The sequence below is a fragment of the Halichoeres trimaculatus genome, unplaced genomic scaffold (assembly GCF_033239565.1).
Source record: "Halichoeres trimaculatus isolate MK-OKI-2021-1 unplaced genomic scaffold, fHalTri1.1 fHalTri1_scaffold_20, whole genome shotgun sequence".
NCBI classification, from domain to species: domain Eukaryota; kingdom Metazoa; phylum Chordata; class Actinopteri; order Labriformes; family Labridae; genus Halichoeres; species Halichoeres trimaculatus.
In genome coordinates this window covers 3,278,987-3,295,028 of record NW_027437198.1, presented here as the reverse complement: position 1 = coordinate 3,295,028, position 16,042 = coordinate 3,278,987, and positions in this window count along the sequence as shown.

Sequence of the window (16,042 nt, the reverse complement as noted above, 5' to 3'; positions counted from 1 at the left end):
GCTCGAGAAAAACTCACAGCCTGAGTCAAAGTGAATGTGGCTCCATGGATTGGCTTTATTTCACAGTTTCAGGAACAGACGAGTGACGTCGTGGATGCTGCGTCCATGTTTTATACAGTCTATGGGTGGAACCATAGACTGTATAAAACATGGACGTAGTCTTGCCGACGTCACTCTTCTGTTTCTGAAACCGAAAATGAAGCACATCTGCTATAGCAGCCATATTGGTTGTGGCAAGCCTATGTACAGCCATAGGGCGCCTGTCAGTCACATGACCCTCAGCTGTGCCTCTTATTGGGGGAGCTCGCGATCATAGAAAAAATCCCCCCCCCCTTACAATGTGTGCCGATAGTAAAATTAGCGACTCAGACAGGAGACGTTTTTTGAACCAGGCTGTAAATATTTGCTTTGAAAATGCTTTTGGCTTGGTGTGTTTGTGATTTCTGCTACTTCCTGAGCCATAGCGATATATATATATATATATATATATATATATATATATATATATATATATATATATATAGATATATATATATATAGATAGGTAGATAGATAGATAGATAGATAGATAGATAGATAGATAGATAGATAGATAGATAGATAGACAGATAGATAGATAGAATAGAATAGAATAGAATAGAAAATACTTTATTTATCCCCGAGGGGAAATTCAGGAGTCACCGCAGCATTTAAGAAAACAAAAGTAAGAAAGAGTATAGAAAGTGCAAAAATGTCCATAAGAAATTAGATGACGACATCCCGTCCACCACTCGTCCACCACTCTCCAGCCCAGCCAGTCTCCACCTCCACAGGGTCCAGGACTGAGCCTCCCCAGCAGTCTGTTCAGTCTCTGTCTCCTGGATCCTGTCTGCTCACAGCAGGCGAAGCTCCTCCGATGTGTCGCGGCGTCCGATGTCTGCTCCGTCAGCCACGTCCGTGAACAGCACGATGCCGCTGGATTAGCACAGCTAGCTCATCCATCCCCCGGAGCGAGATCCCACGTTCCCAACAACGATGGATGGAAGGACAGGTCCACGTCGTCACCTCCCAGCTCACATCCGAGAACCAGCACATCGTCCTCACCTCCTCCTCCTTAGCTCGAGGGAAATCATCAAGCCCTACACTAGTTAGCATTGACATGCTACAGGCTGCTAACAGCTAATTTCGCATGTAAACAATGCAGCCATGGTTACATGTAGGATCTCCAGACAAACACAGGAGAAAAGTAGTAAAAATATCACTGAAGCCACAAAAAGTTTGGTGTCCATGACCAACAATGAACCATACAAAGTGATGATTCACTCCAAATACAAAGATTACGAAAAAGAGACGAAAAAAATTACAAGAAACGGACAAAGACGAGAGAGCTGCTGCAACAGGCAGCTACTTGGGTAGCGCCGGTACTATCTAACTGGTATCTGGTACCCGGTAGATAGATAGATAGATAGATAGATAGATAGATAGATAGATAGATAGATAGATAGATAGATAGATAGATAGATAGATAGATAGAGGGAGGGAGAGAGAGAGAGATAGATAAAACATATTAATTTGTTTCTTATTGTATTGTTTTTGCTAAAGTTGAAGCTAATTCAAAGATATTTTGACAAACAGTGTATTCATTCTTTTTTACATTACATACCTGAATCTAAATTAGCAAACATACTTAGCTTTTCTATAAATTCAGTGGACTAAGAGGTATTTTTTTTATGAAGTACAAGAGGCTTTTTTTTAACATCTGGAAGGACTTTGTGCAGAACTGTGTGGTATAACTTTGACCCACTCAGTCATTAAAAGTAAAAAAGTAAACTAAGACTAGCTTGTTAAGCTAATATGCCATGTAAGAATTGTGTTGACAAACGGTCCAGCTTAAAGCTGTTTCATGTCCCGCGGTGCTTTGTGGGTAATATGTTGTATCACCTGTCGCCTTAACAGGTATTCCTAACAGTGCGTCTGACTCAATGACTGCCTGCTGTCTGCGGTATGTTGTTAAGATGGGAAATGAACGGAAATGAAAGGAAAAAAAAAGATGGGAAATGAACGAGAAAGGGTCGCCATTTTAACTTTCCTCCTCAAGGAGCATTTAGTAGAATGAAAAAAAGTGAACAGGTGATTATCGGGCTATTGCAGCAGTGGCCAGATCAATCGATCACGGGTAACAGTTCGCTCAGACCACTCAGCAGATTGCAGATAAACACGTGAAAGTCCTACCTTAGAGAGAAACATGTTTTGAAAACACCTGGCATCTTCACTGTAAATCTCCATCACAGAACAACCTTCAATTCCTCAATTGTGTTTTTTAGCTTGTCACACCTGCACATGATAAAACTTAAACTTTAAACTCTGTCATGTTACGGATTGTTATTCTCTGTCACTTCTGTCTTTTGTTCCCAACACATGGTGGACTTCACATAGCAAATAAAAATTCAGACTGCAGCCGACATAGAAAAAAATATTTGGTCCTAACCCAAAAAATTTAAGACCTCTGCGTTAAGTATTTTAGACCAGCGTATGGCATTTTTAATGAATTTAAGACATTTAAGGCTTTAATTTTAAAGATAAAGATAAAGATTTAAAAAAATACTTTATTAATCCCAGAAGGGAAATTCATTTTATTCAAATTAAAGACTTTTTAAAAATGTTCAAGGATGCACAGACACCCTATGATCAATCAGTCAATCAATCAATTAATCAATCAATTCATCAATAAATCAAACTTTATTTATTCCAAATAAAGATTTATTTCTTGATTTTATTTATTCAGCCCCATTTCGACCCCCATTTTAACAATCATGTGATAAGAACAGAATCCTCAGTTTGAAAAATGCCCTCTGTGATGTCATAGTGCTTCACAGAGTGGCACAAGGTTCTGTTCTCATCTGTTCTAGACCTCAGACTCTGACCCACCAAAATCATTACGTTTGGATCAGTTCATCGAGCCAGGTCACTGTTTTTGCACTGTGTTCAAACGCAACAAAAAACAAAAAATGTCTGAGTTTGCATCAAACAAGAGCCCAACTGTTCGTCCTCCAGCTGCTGAGCGACCAGGTAAGTTATAATTTCTATGAAAAACATGCAAATTCACATTAATTCCATTTTTACTGCAGATTGAAAAAAAAGAGACACTTTACCAAAGTACAAATGTAAACACATCAGTATTAAAACTTGGTTTTAAGTCAAAGTGCATTTAAAACTAAGGTAGTTTGTGGTGCCGTTTTTTGAAAACATTACAAATAACAACATTTCTCTACATTTAGCTTTGAAACATCACTTTTTCTGCAGATTTAGAGAAATATTTGTTAAATATATTTTTCAAATATTAAATATAAATGTTAAATGTTTTATCTAAATGATGAATGTTATTAATGAATGTTATAAATTAATTTCCCTGATTCCAAATATTTAGCTCAGACTAAATATTTATTGGAGAATTATAAATCTTAAGCAAAGGTTTATAAATCTTTATCAAAGTTTCTAAAGATTCAGTCCAGATTTCTAAATTTTAAGCAAATATTTCTAAATCTTGAGCAAACATTTCTTAATAGTTGCAAAGATTTCTGAATATCTAGTCAAGAATTAAAAATCTCCCACCCAGAGGGTCGTACCAAAATAAAAGTTTGAGGAAGCAATTTTGAGAAAGTTAAGCTCTACTTCTTCAATGTCGGCCACAGAGTTTTTAACAGTGCCATCACAGCACTTGGTACATTTATTTTCTAAGAGCTGATTTAGACAACTGTGTTTGCTTTTCTCAAAACCCTGCTTGGCTAGTCGCGTCCTAAAACTTTTATTTTGATACTTCCAGCGGGTGAGACTGTGAATTTGCATAAAAGCTAAAGATTTTAAATCGTACCTCAAGATTAAAAAGTCTTGACTTCATGTTTAGAAATCTTTGCTCAAGATTCAGAAATCTTTGCTTAAGATTCAGAAATCTTAACTAAGTATTAAGAAATATTAGCAAAAGATTTATAAATCTTTGATAAATATTTAGTCTTAGCTAAATATTTAGAACAAAAAGTTAAAGTTTGGAAACGTTGCTAAATATATGGAATCAGGACATTCATTTATATCATTTATAAATATAATTCAAGGTTTAGATAAAATATTAAACATTTAAATAAAATATTTGACAAATATAGTTGACAAATATTTCTTTAAATCTGCAGAAAAAGTGATGTTTCAGAGCTAAATGTGGAGAAATGTTGTCATTTCTTGCAGTGTGTGCAACTTTACAATCGGCGCCCCATAAGTTACAGTGTTTGTGTATTAAAGCATTAACCGAACAGGCATGCAGTAACTTCCCATCAGGAGTAAATCTTTAAATTGATTTAAGTTATCATTGTACCAGATTCTATTTCTGCCTTGTAAATTAATATGGTTTTAATTCCTGATTTGCAGATTGGACTTGGTCATTGAGCAGCAGTGAGACCAGCAATGCCTCCGAGCAGAGCGAGAGGGACTCTGCGTCCAACCATGGACACCAGGGGTCCAAAAAGAGAAAAAGCACCTCTGAAGAACACTTCACCAAGCGGCGGAAGACCTCAGAGCCCTCGGAGGACGGCTCGAGTTACAGCAACTTACTCCGCCGTTACATCAACAGATCAAAAAAAAGATCAAGAGTTGATGATCAGGAGGGGGGATCTGAAGAAACCCTCTGTTCCTCTTTGGAGAGCCCAAATAAGAGGAAGAAGGGCAAGAAAGCCACCTCTGGAGGAAATAGCGAGGAGGATTTTTGGGCCAAATATGAGCAGGTACACCTGCTTGGCAGTGGAGGCTTTGGTGCAGTGTATGCTGGGTACCGAAGAGAAGATGATCTCCCTGTGGCCATTAAACATATTTTCAGGGAAGACGTCATGTTCATGGATGATGAAAGGAATGGCAAGACGCTCCCTCAGGAGGTGGCCATCATGCAGGAGTTGGCCAAAGGGAAAGAGTTTGGAAAGTCATCGGTCATTTCACTGCTAGACTTCTATGATTTGGACGACGAGTTGATCATTGTCATGGAGCGTCCAATTCCAGCAGCTGACCTAGGTGATTACATCAGCAACAAAGGAGAAGCCCTGCAGGAGGAGGAGAGCAGAGTTATTTTAAAGCAGCTTGTTGAGGCAGCCAAGGAGCTTGAAGCCAAGAATGTCTTCCACCGAGACATCAAAGTGGACAATATGCTCATTCACACCAGCACTGATGTCCCAGGTGTGAAGCTGATCGACTTTGGGCTGAGCTGTTTTACTACAAAGTCTGCAGCATACGAGAGATTCCGCGGCACCCGTGCCCACATGCCACCCGAGTGCCACAAAAGGGACCTCCACAGACCTGGACCCACCACCGTGTGGCAGATAGGTGTCGTCCTGTATGAGATGCTACACTCACAAACTTGCTTTGAGACAATAAGTTTCCTTGAAAAAGACATCAGCATCAGCAAGAACTTGTCTCCAGAGTGTAAGGAAATCCTGAATCTCCTTCTGACTGAAGACCCTCTCCAGCGCCCGTCTCTGGATCAACTCAGCCGCCATCCCTGGCTGTGTAAAGACAGCGCTTAAACACCTGAACCTCCTGTACCCACCACCAAAACCTCCTTCACTTCACTTGCCTGTTACCTTGAACTCAATAAAAAAATGTGCAATGTGAAAATTGTACAAAAAAAAAAAAAAAACATGAAGTCTGAAAACACAAAGTTTCTTCATACAACCACTCAAACTTTAATATGTTCAGTTTACAAAAACAAAATTAAGTGTAACTCTGAAGAGCAGCAGAAAGATTTCCAAATGGGATTTCTGTCTGAATCCACTTTAGGGGAAAAAAAATACATGGACAAAAATACAACACAATACATTTAGGTCTTAGTTCAACTGAACCACAAGAGATTATATTTAGAAAGATGTGTGCCAAAAAAAAACTGTTTTAATCTTGTTTTAACCACATCAGCCCCCAGGTCATACTTTAGTTCAGGGGTATTCAATTAAAAGTCACTGAGGTCCAGTTATTCAAATTTCCTCCAAGTCAAAGGTCCGAACCAAAGTCCAGCTTCATTTTCAGAAGCAGAAACCTGACAATGAAATAAATGAATAATAAATGTAAACATGGCTGAATTACCCTTTTTCTCTTGCATTAAAGAGGTCCCAGCCTAAAGAATTGAAGGCCTGCACTTAAAGTAAATAAGTCAACAAAGAATGAATAAAAAGTGGTAATTTTAGGAATAAAATAAGTGCAAAAATAGAATCTACTTGTCATCTTTTTCTTCTGTTTTCTTAAATTTAAGAGAACCCAGCCTAAAAAAAGGCTTACTTTTAAATTTGAAAATTCATTATCTTCAGAAAACAATAAATAAAAGTTGTGAAACAAAAACACAAACAAAACAAAAAGAGCTCTGAAAACCCTGTTTTCTTTTGTTTCCCTTCTCTTTTATTCTTTAGCTTTTCTTTGTGAGAGAAATGGGCATGTGACATGTCCAGTGGATCTTCAGCTCTCAGTTCAATGATTTTGTGTGTCTTCAGCTCAAAAGAGTTGTGTTTGGTTTTGTAGTGGCGCTTCATGTTGCCACTTCTTATTAATGCCATGAACTGGTCACAGGAAGAATGGACATCGACTGCCCAATCCATTCTTTTAACCAATAGGCTGTTTTCCAAACTGCCTACTACACTAGCTGTGCCTACTATTTTGGCTGAAATTCAGTATGTAGTAGTCAGTATGTGAAACTTGCAAAATCTGCAGTAAACTTAAATTCCCCGGATGTCCTCCTGATCCAGGAAAATTTCTCAGTATGCAACGGACCAGTCTACCTGGCATAATGTTTCCCACAATGCACGGCGCTAACGCTGTTTGTCTATGTGGTGGCAGGTTTTGGTGAATTACTGCCATCTACTGGAATTAATCAGCAGTATAATTACAACGCAACACTAACGTCAGACGGTCCATGAGATAGAAGTGAAGTGATGTGAAGAAACACCAGCAAATCTTGTCACTTCTGGTTGTAAAAGAGGCGTTTACTTCCACAAACTCATTAGCCCTTATAAACCACTAATTCACTTTTTAAACCATATTTCACAGTAGGGACGGTGTTCTTTTCTAGACATGCTTCATTTGTCCTTCTCTGAACATAGAGCTGATGTGCCTTGGCAAGAAGTTCCATTTTTGTCTCATCTGTCCACAGGACTTTGTCCCAGAAGCTTTGTGGCTTGTCAACATGTAGTTTGGCAAATTCCAGTCTGGCTTTCTCATGATTTGTTTTTAACAATAGTCGTCTCCCATGAAGTCCACTTAGGTTCAAACAACAACGGTCTGACACTGTTAAGCTTGAAGTTCATCTTTAATCTCTTTAATCTCCGTCTCTTTGATTTGTCATCAATTTTCCTCGTCCAGGAAGGTTGACTACAGTCCCATGAATCTTGAATTTTTGAATAATATGTGCAACTGTAGTCACAGGAACATCACACTGCTTCGAGATGGTCTTATAGTCTTTACCTTTAACGTGCTTGTCTATAATTTTCTTTCCCCGCATAAGAGACATAGTCTGAAAAACATGAGATCACATGTATAAACTCTATACATCATCATCATCATCATCAATCATTTGAAATCAGTCTGATGACCCTACACCTCTCCTGGGTTGAGTTATCTAATTTTTCTGTTTCATATTTCATTGGTGCTGCAATTTGCAGATGTTTCATTAGAACAAGAGCTGCTTTGCTTAGAGGACGTCAGTTCCCCAGAGCAGAGGACAGCTTGTTTAGAGGAAAATACATTTGTAGCTCTCTCCTCACTGTGATTGCAGAGAGGTTTCAATTTGTTAAATAAAAAAAGACTGTGAGGAGTTTCTGGGTGATCTTGAAAAAGTCTCCCTTCTAGAAACATGCCTGATCCTAATCTAAACTTTAAAATGAGATTATCAGCACCAGTATCACAGGTTATTCCTGAATGCTACTTCTTAGCTTCCTGATTGGGTCGAGCAGGACCAAATTGATTTACTAAGGTTGTATTCAGACAAGAAAAGTCCTTTGGTCCACTTGTTTGGTCCGGACCAAAAGCGGACTTTATTTTTTTCGTTTGGTGCGATTTGTATTCAGATTGTACTTTTTGCAAGTGGACTATATTTTGTAAACTCATCCACGTGTGAGACGATCAGTGCTCTCATTGGACAGCACTGACAAAGGCTGCACACAGAATACAGACCCGGAAATGGAGGTAAACGTGTTTGTGCTCTTATTAGAGCTGCAAAATCATTTTCAGTTTCAGAGCAGCTCCTTCAAAGCAGGCTTAACAACACCGTTTACAATTTTGGAACAGTGAAGACGAATGCCCGCAGCAAGGAGACGCTATGCTCTGCGTGTCCTGACCCACAACATGCCAGCAACAGCGTGGCTAAACAGAAGACGGAGGATCAGGTATGAACCAAAGACGGTTAGGTTACGGTGGCTTTATAGGCCCAAAAGGTGCATGTATCCTGTAGTTAGTTCAGATGGACCTTGGTTTGTATTCAGACCTGTACCAGAGAACCACAAACCGCACCAGAGTTCATTTGGAAGCGGACCGAGACCACCTCAAAAAGTGGGTCTCGGTCCGGTTGTTTGGTACGCACCAGGGTTCGTTTGTGTCTATTCACCCCTGCATGAAAAGTCCGCACCAGTGTGAGAAACGAACCCTGGTCCGTTTAAAGTGGATCAAACAGTCCAGGTCTGAATACACCCTTAGTCTAAGGGTGTATTCAGACCTGGACTGTTTGGTCCACTTTAAACTGTCTCTTAATTTTGTACTCCTATTAATGACAAAGGAACAGATTAAATCTGTCCTTGGAGCTGGCCCACACGGTGACGCGCTTCGTGTCCTCTGATGCGCCCCACTGTCCATTCTCCTGCTGCAGGGACAGCGGCTCTGACCGTCTCGGCTACCGAATCTTTCCAGCACACTGTTTCCGCGGTGCTGGGGATCACTCAGACCAATCAGACACTGCGCCTCGGCCGCAGGGCATTTAGAGGCGAGGGGGAGGCGCTCATTTGATTGGTGAAAACAGCGCTCGGCTGAGTTAAACCCACTCACGGCTTTCCTCCTCCTTCTCTGCCATTTGTGCATAGGGAGGCGTGGACGCGCAGCTCTGCGCTCAAATGCGCCTGGACTGCGCCTCTCTTGGCACTGCAGGAAACTTGCAAAGTGCACCGGTCACACCCTGTCCGCGTGGTGAAGGCCGGCGCAGGGCAGGTGCGGTGCGCCTGCGCTTGCGCCTGGTCTACGAAATTAGAGCCCGAATTGTTTAAAAGTTACCGTCGTTATTATTATTGATATTATTCATATATTTTTCCAAAGCCTCAGGCAGCCACTGGAGAGAGGAGAAAAAGCCTGAAGAGGAAGGCCCCTGACCAGCTGTATGCATTGACTTCCTGCCCCAAGGCTATAAAGGCCAAACTCGAGGCAGCCTTAGCAACAGTGCGGAAACTGCAGCGGGAGAAGAGCATTACCTTGGCGAGGGAGAGGAGGGCAAAGAAAAACAGTTGAACTGTTTTGTAATTTCGCGCACCTGTTAATAAAAGAAACCTTGATGTCATGTTACTTAATGTGTTTAATTAAATATGTATAATAAAATATATGTAGGGGAGAACAGGTAAGATGAACAAACCATCCTCTTGATCTTTAAAACTATACACGAGTTGTCACGAGACCCTAAAAAACATCATTTCCAACTCGCTGTGGGATTCTTTGACTTTTGTGGTATAATTATTTTTATGCTAAAGCAGATAGACCCAGGTCTAAACTTATATATTATGCATGTTAATGATTTCAATGTATAGAACTACGTGAATCATTTACCAAAAGAACATCCTGAATAATTAAATTGATTAGGTTTTATCAAAACGATGGTCATGGGGCAAGATGAACCAAAAGTCTTGGGGTAAATTAAACCAATATGAATCACATATAATGTACATACATTATTTGTTCAGTTTAAGTTTAAAATATCATCTGGGTCAACTTACCCCTTTATATTTAATATATGTATCAATTAGAATTAAAGCTGCAAGCAGCGTTAGATGGGTCCTCGGGCTCCGGCTGGTTTTCCCTCCAATGTGTCCAACAAAATGAGACGAACATTTCGGCGTTGGTTTCATCTCTCTACGACATTCCTAGCCCCAGTTAGGGCTGTTTTGGTGTGCATAGGGTGGAAGTGAGCCTAATGGCTCTGAGAGAATATTATGGGATGTCAGGGAGTCAGTTGATACCATGGCAACGTATCCTCTGCTATGCTGAGTGACATGACCAGCTGCATGCGTGGAATTCTAATTAGCGTGACACAGACAGGGGCGGACTGGCCATCTGGACGTTCTGGAGAAGTCCAGAACGGCCGGGGCTGCCGGTCCGCTGACGGCCGGTTCGACCGGTGACAACACCCCCCACAACAGCGGCGGCCGTCGTCGGGCAGAACCGGCCGTTCACACACTATGCTTGTAGTTATCGAGACCGGTCTTGGTCTCGAGACCACTTTTTCGTGGTCTCGGTCTTGTCACGGCCTCCACAGTCTTTGGTCTCTGTCTTGTCTTAGTCTCGGGGTCTCCCGTTCTCGATGGGTCTCGGACTGACATGTCGGTCTCAAAGGGATTAGAAGCGAACGATATGTCCAGGCACACTGCTGGCTTTGTAGAGCACAACTTTCTATAATGGCTTTTATTATTTTTACGCGCCCTTTGAGTATTTTGTGACAAACGTCTGCGCTCATCCTGTTTGTGACTGCGGAGAGGCAGACGGGACGCAGATGGGCGATCCACATCAATTTAACTGGAGAGAGAGAGAGACAGAGACGCGTTGCATGCTTGGGGAGTTGTTTGACTCTTACCTGGGGAAAGTAAAGTCCCATTTGCGTTGTAACTCCCTCTAATCCACGAGTTGAACCCTCTGTTCAACATAAATCTATCTTTTGATGAGCGAAGCAACATAACGTACCTGCAGAGAGTTGCGCTGGAGTGCAGGGGTGTGTCAAGATATTTTAGAATGGGGTGCCCCGACTTGGGCACTCGCTGTTTATGTATTAAAAATACAGGATTGAAAGGATACAGCTTTAACTAATTACATAAATGAATAATTAAATAAATAAATGACAATAATAATAATAATAATATTTAAACAACAATAATAAAAAAAAAATAATAATAATAAACACAACAACAACAACAACAACAACAATAATAATAACTATCATTGAAACAAAAGAAAAAAATTAAAGGGACTGTGAGGAATTTACAAATAACCTTGAAATAGTTTCTGTTCTATGCCTGATTGTAATACACAACTTAAAATGAGACTATCAGCATCAACATAGCTTATTCCCAAATGCTATTTCTCAGCTCCCCCCTTTGGTCGGACAGGACTGGATTGATTTACAGAATGCCGAAGTCTCTATGACAACACCACGCCAGCTGACTGAGTTCAGTAGAGAGAAGAGAGATCTATTTCCTCTGCTGAAAACAATTTCTGTGATTTATTTTGTAGTGATGGTGGACATATTGTATTTGATTGTTGTATTGTTGTTTATCTGTGTGTCTTGTCTGGACTACTGAGTTCCTGCCTGCAAACCAAATTTACTGTAAGGTATAAATAAAGAAACCTTTGACCTTTGACACTGGAACCTAACTATCAGACAGAAAAAGGACAGAAAAGCAGAAGAAAGATAAACAGGAGAGAGAAAGAGTGTCAGCTCAAACACTGGCTAAACTTTGTGCTAATGTTCATTCCAACCTACAGTCAGCAATTATTCTGCAGTGGTCTGTTCAAACTTAAGAGTCTATCAATAAAATGAAGAGCCAGGTTACGTTAGCTCTGCTTGGTGAGGTTGGAGTTGGTAGATGAGTTCTGGTAGGACAGAACCAGGATTCACAAACATTACACGTTACAGACACGTCTCAGAGCACCGGGCTGTGAGGAGAGAGAATATAGCAGCTACTAAACTATGCGACAAACTGACAAAGTTAGCTTCTTGTCACGTTTTAAACAATAAATATCTTTATCTTGTTTAATATGTTGGATATGATTATTTTAAAAAGACACTGGGCATTTTTGGGTGGTGTCAGTGCACAAGTTCCTGTCTCACTCTATCTGCTTTTTGTTAAATTAACACATCACTGCTCCAGCATCTGGCAAATATAGAATTGTTGAGTGTATGCCTCCTGCCTGAACTGGGACGCAGCCATACCACGATAGACACATTAATTCAGTCTTGGCTTGTTCTGTCTGGTCTTAGTCTCGGTCTTAGTCTTGTTACCTTCTGGCCTTGGTAGTGTCTTGGTCTTGGCTGAGGCGGTCTTGACTACAAGTCTATCATACAGCACTACAAGTCTATCATACGGGGGGGGGCCGGTTAGGACGCATTAAAGTCCAGGGCTGTTTTTCAGTCCCAGTCCGCCACTGGACACAGAGGTGATGTAGAGTGGAGAGGGGGGGTTTAAGATAAATTTCTGGTGATGAAACCCTCACAGAGTCCACAATTTTACCCCAATCTGTGTCAAAAAATATCATATTTGTAAGTACATTTTGTCAAGAATCCATTTTTGGCATTTTTAAAGCTGTACGAGTTATACTTTTTTCACTAGAAGCACAAATGCATCACAAAACCTCGCGAAAAGTGTGGGAAATCGATGATTTATTTTAGAGAAATGTCCGAACTACTTGTCCTATAGGCCACAATGTTGGCTTAATCTGTGTAAAAATATCATATGGGTGTAGGAAATTTCGTCAGGAATCCAACCATGTTATTTTTGAAGCTGTATGAGTTTGAGTTTTTTGTCTAGAGGCCCAAATGCGACACTAGGGAGGTGCGTGCTCGGAGATGAAATCTGTTCTCATCTGCTAACATGGAGAAATCCAAAAGCGGTCAAAAGCGGTCGGCGACTTTGAGGGCTCGCCGTTCGAAAACCGGGCCCGAAATAACAACTTCCTGAACAACTTTTGTAGAGCAGGGTCTGGTCTTTCATGTGAGCCAATTTTCAAGTCGGTCACATTTTTTGGTTTCGGAGGAGATAATTTTTGAAGAAAGGGTAAAAAAAAAAAAAAAAGGCTTCTTTTGATAGGGAATTTGCCAGCTTCCTGTTGGAGATGGGTCAGGGATATCAGCATATGATTTTTGTGTCTCAATGAGACGAACGTTTTGGTGTTGGTTTCATCTCTCTACGACATTTTATGGGATGTCGGGGGTCATGTTTGGTATCAAATGTAAATTTTGGCCGCATAGAACGTGTGTGCCAATTTTGGGAGTTTTTGAGCATGTTTAGGGGTTCTAATAAGCGATTTACTGGAGTGCGGAATAATAATAAGAAAGAAACGGACGAAAAACAATAGTGCTCTAATAGAGCTCTTGCTAGAAGGCGCCCTGGCTCAGGCCGAGGACCCTAAATATAAAATATCAAACTATTAAATGTTTAACATAAACACTGATGATTTAATTTCACTGTGTGTAAGCTACAGTGTGCAGGTATGGCAGGTAAAGCTCTACTATTTACTTTTTTAATTTAATATGAAAGTCCATGGTTATAATTATCCGTAAATATGCAATAGCATAACTACATCTCTGGTGTTTATAAAAAATCATAACATTTGCAAATTGGTTGAAAATTGAGCAAGTTATGGTTAATTAAATAGAACATCACAATCGATGAGGCGTATATGTATATAATGTCTATGGTACGTACATAGGCGTAGGCGTGGTTTGTAGGGGGCAGTGTTTGTACTGTGTGCGGCTGCAGTTGGGTATTATTGGTTTCGGAGGCCGCAAAGGACGGATTCAGTGAATCCTTCATAGCCTCACATATCCCAAGATTCATTGAGCATGAGCGCCGAAGAAGATGGACACGGCCAAACTCCAAAAAGAGTCCTGTTTGTTCCAGATGTGAAGGATATCTGGCAACAACTATGTGATTGTGTTTCTAAAACATAAAAGAATATTTTGTTTTACTGTGTGAAAATGTGTTGTTTGGGCTCTTTTCAAGTAATATCCTGATGAAAAACAGTTCTTTATAAATCTTCTCATTATTATATAAAAACATGTTCATAAATGTAAATTCTCTGAGGACAAAAACATACTTGGTGTTTTTTTTTTATATATTTTTTTTTACAGAGAATTCAAAAAAGACATTAAATCATGTTAGCAGCTTGTATTTTATGCTTTTTTTTTTAAATCGATCATCCCCCAGCACTTCAACACTTCAGTGGTCAAAATGTAAGTTGTTGCCTAACTCTCATGTAAATGGTGGTTCTATATTCCATTAATTAAGTCAGGGTGTCCGCGGGGTCTTAAAAAGTATTAAAAGTCTATAAATCAATTTTGGGAAAATTAAGGCCCTTGAAAAGTATTTAAAAGTCTTAATTGTGGTTTTATGAGGTATTAAGTTTCATAGGTATTCAAGCTTTGACTCCAAAAATATCCATAAATATTTACTTTCCTCCTTGCAACTGTTCCCCGATTGGGACGTTAAACGCTCAGCTGATAAAGTTCTAAAATAGAAAAGAATAGAGTTACTTTATTGATCCCAAACTGGAAAATTGTTTATGTTTCCATACATAAAGACTCTAGTTACAATAAAATACAATGATAAGGATTGTGAGAGGTATAAACACCAGCTATAAATTAATGTCACTCCTAGTTTCAAAAAGAGAAGTTAAATACAACATTACAACAAATAACATAATATCAGACACATGTCCTAAATTTTACAAATGGTTAAATAATTTATCATTTTTTTTCAGCAAGTTGGCCTTGAATTACTGCTGTTTCTTGTTGTGGGAGTGTCGATGAACCTTTGGTTTCATTTGTTTTTTCAAGCTTTATTCCTCCTCAGCTTACTTGATGTCTGTAAAAATGTAAACTACGACTGATAAAGAGTGGATGCCAACAACAACTGAAAGTTGCGATAAAGTCGTAAAACTTTTTGAAAGGTTTTTGAAAAAGTCTTGAACAGGTATTGGAATCAACCTCAGGATTTTAGCATATACCCTGTAAGAAATAAAAATAATAATAATAATTCTTATAATAAAGCAAAGTAAGAAAAAATTGTAAAAATCATCCGGTTTTAAATGTGAGGTTTTGGTTACCGCGTGTTTGAAAGTAATATGAGCCTGACAGCTGAGGGCGGCGCTGTGTGACGTTGAGGGTGACAAAGAGGAAATGCTTCATAGACCAGACCATCTCAATTCAGTTTGGCCTTTGCGGTCTACACAGGCTACAAAGGCCGGGTCCTCCCAAGGCTACAGCCTACGGAGACTACAGCACTTGAATTGAGACACTGCCTATGTATATCTATTGAAGCAACGACCCTCCTTTCCTTAACTTTTGGAGAATTCGAACAGCACTTATCATGGCCAACGCTTAAATGCTTTTGGGTCATCTCTTCAGTTAGGTTCTTTATCAAAAAAGGACTATTCGGATGCACCCCAAGTGTTGCTCCGTACATGCTCTCCAATGAACTACAGTGAGTGGCAGTTAGCTTGCGCTAACTTGCCGGAAGTTAGCGCAACTTTTGAGGGGCTCCATGTTCCGCCATTGCAGTGAAAAAACTGAACCATTGTAGTGAACAGAGTTGTCGCCACTCTCTCCCTCTCCAGGCACTCATTAGTCAACCAGAGGAGCGCTGTGCTGAGGAAAGTAAAGATGGCGTGTCGGATTCAGCCGGACGGTGACATCACAGCACCCCCCTAGTCAAGAATTACCACTACCACCACTACTTCAGGAACATTAATTTGTGTCCGCTATTTTCTTGCATTTTATTTCTTTATTGTGTTTCCCCATCTATAATCCAATGATGCCAGATCGACTTTTACTTATTTTTTAAAAGCCATCTGGCAGGCGTGTTTTTGTTTGTTGCACTTAACGTAAATCTACAAAACAAGCCACGGTAAAATTTCAGCTATAGATATGAAAGATGGAGCATTGAATATAAATAAATCAGTGGTGCAAATAAAGAAACAATACAATAAAACAAAGTTCAATGATAGGAAAATAAAATATAAATCAACAGGCAGAGAAAAGTTTTTATATTCCAGTGAGGAATGTAACTATTTTTTTAACTATATATAT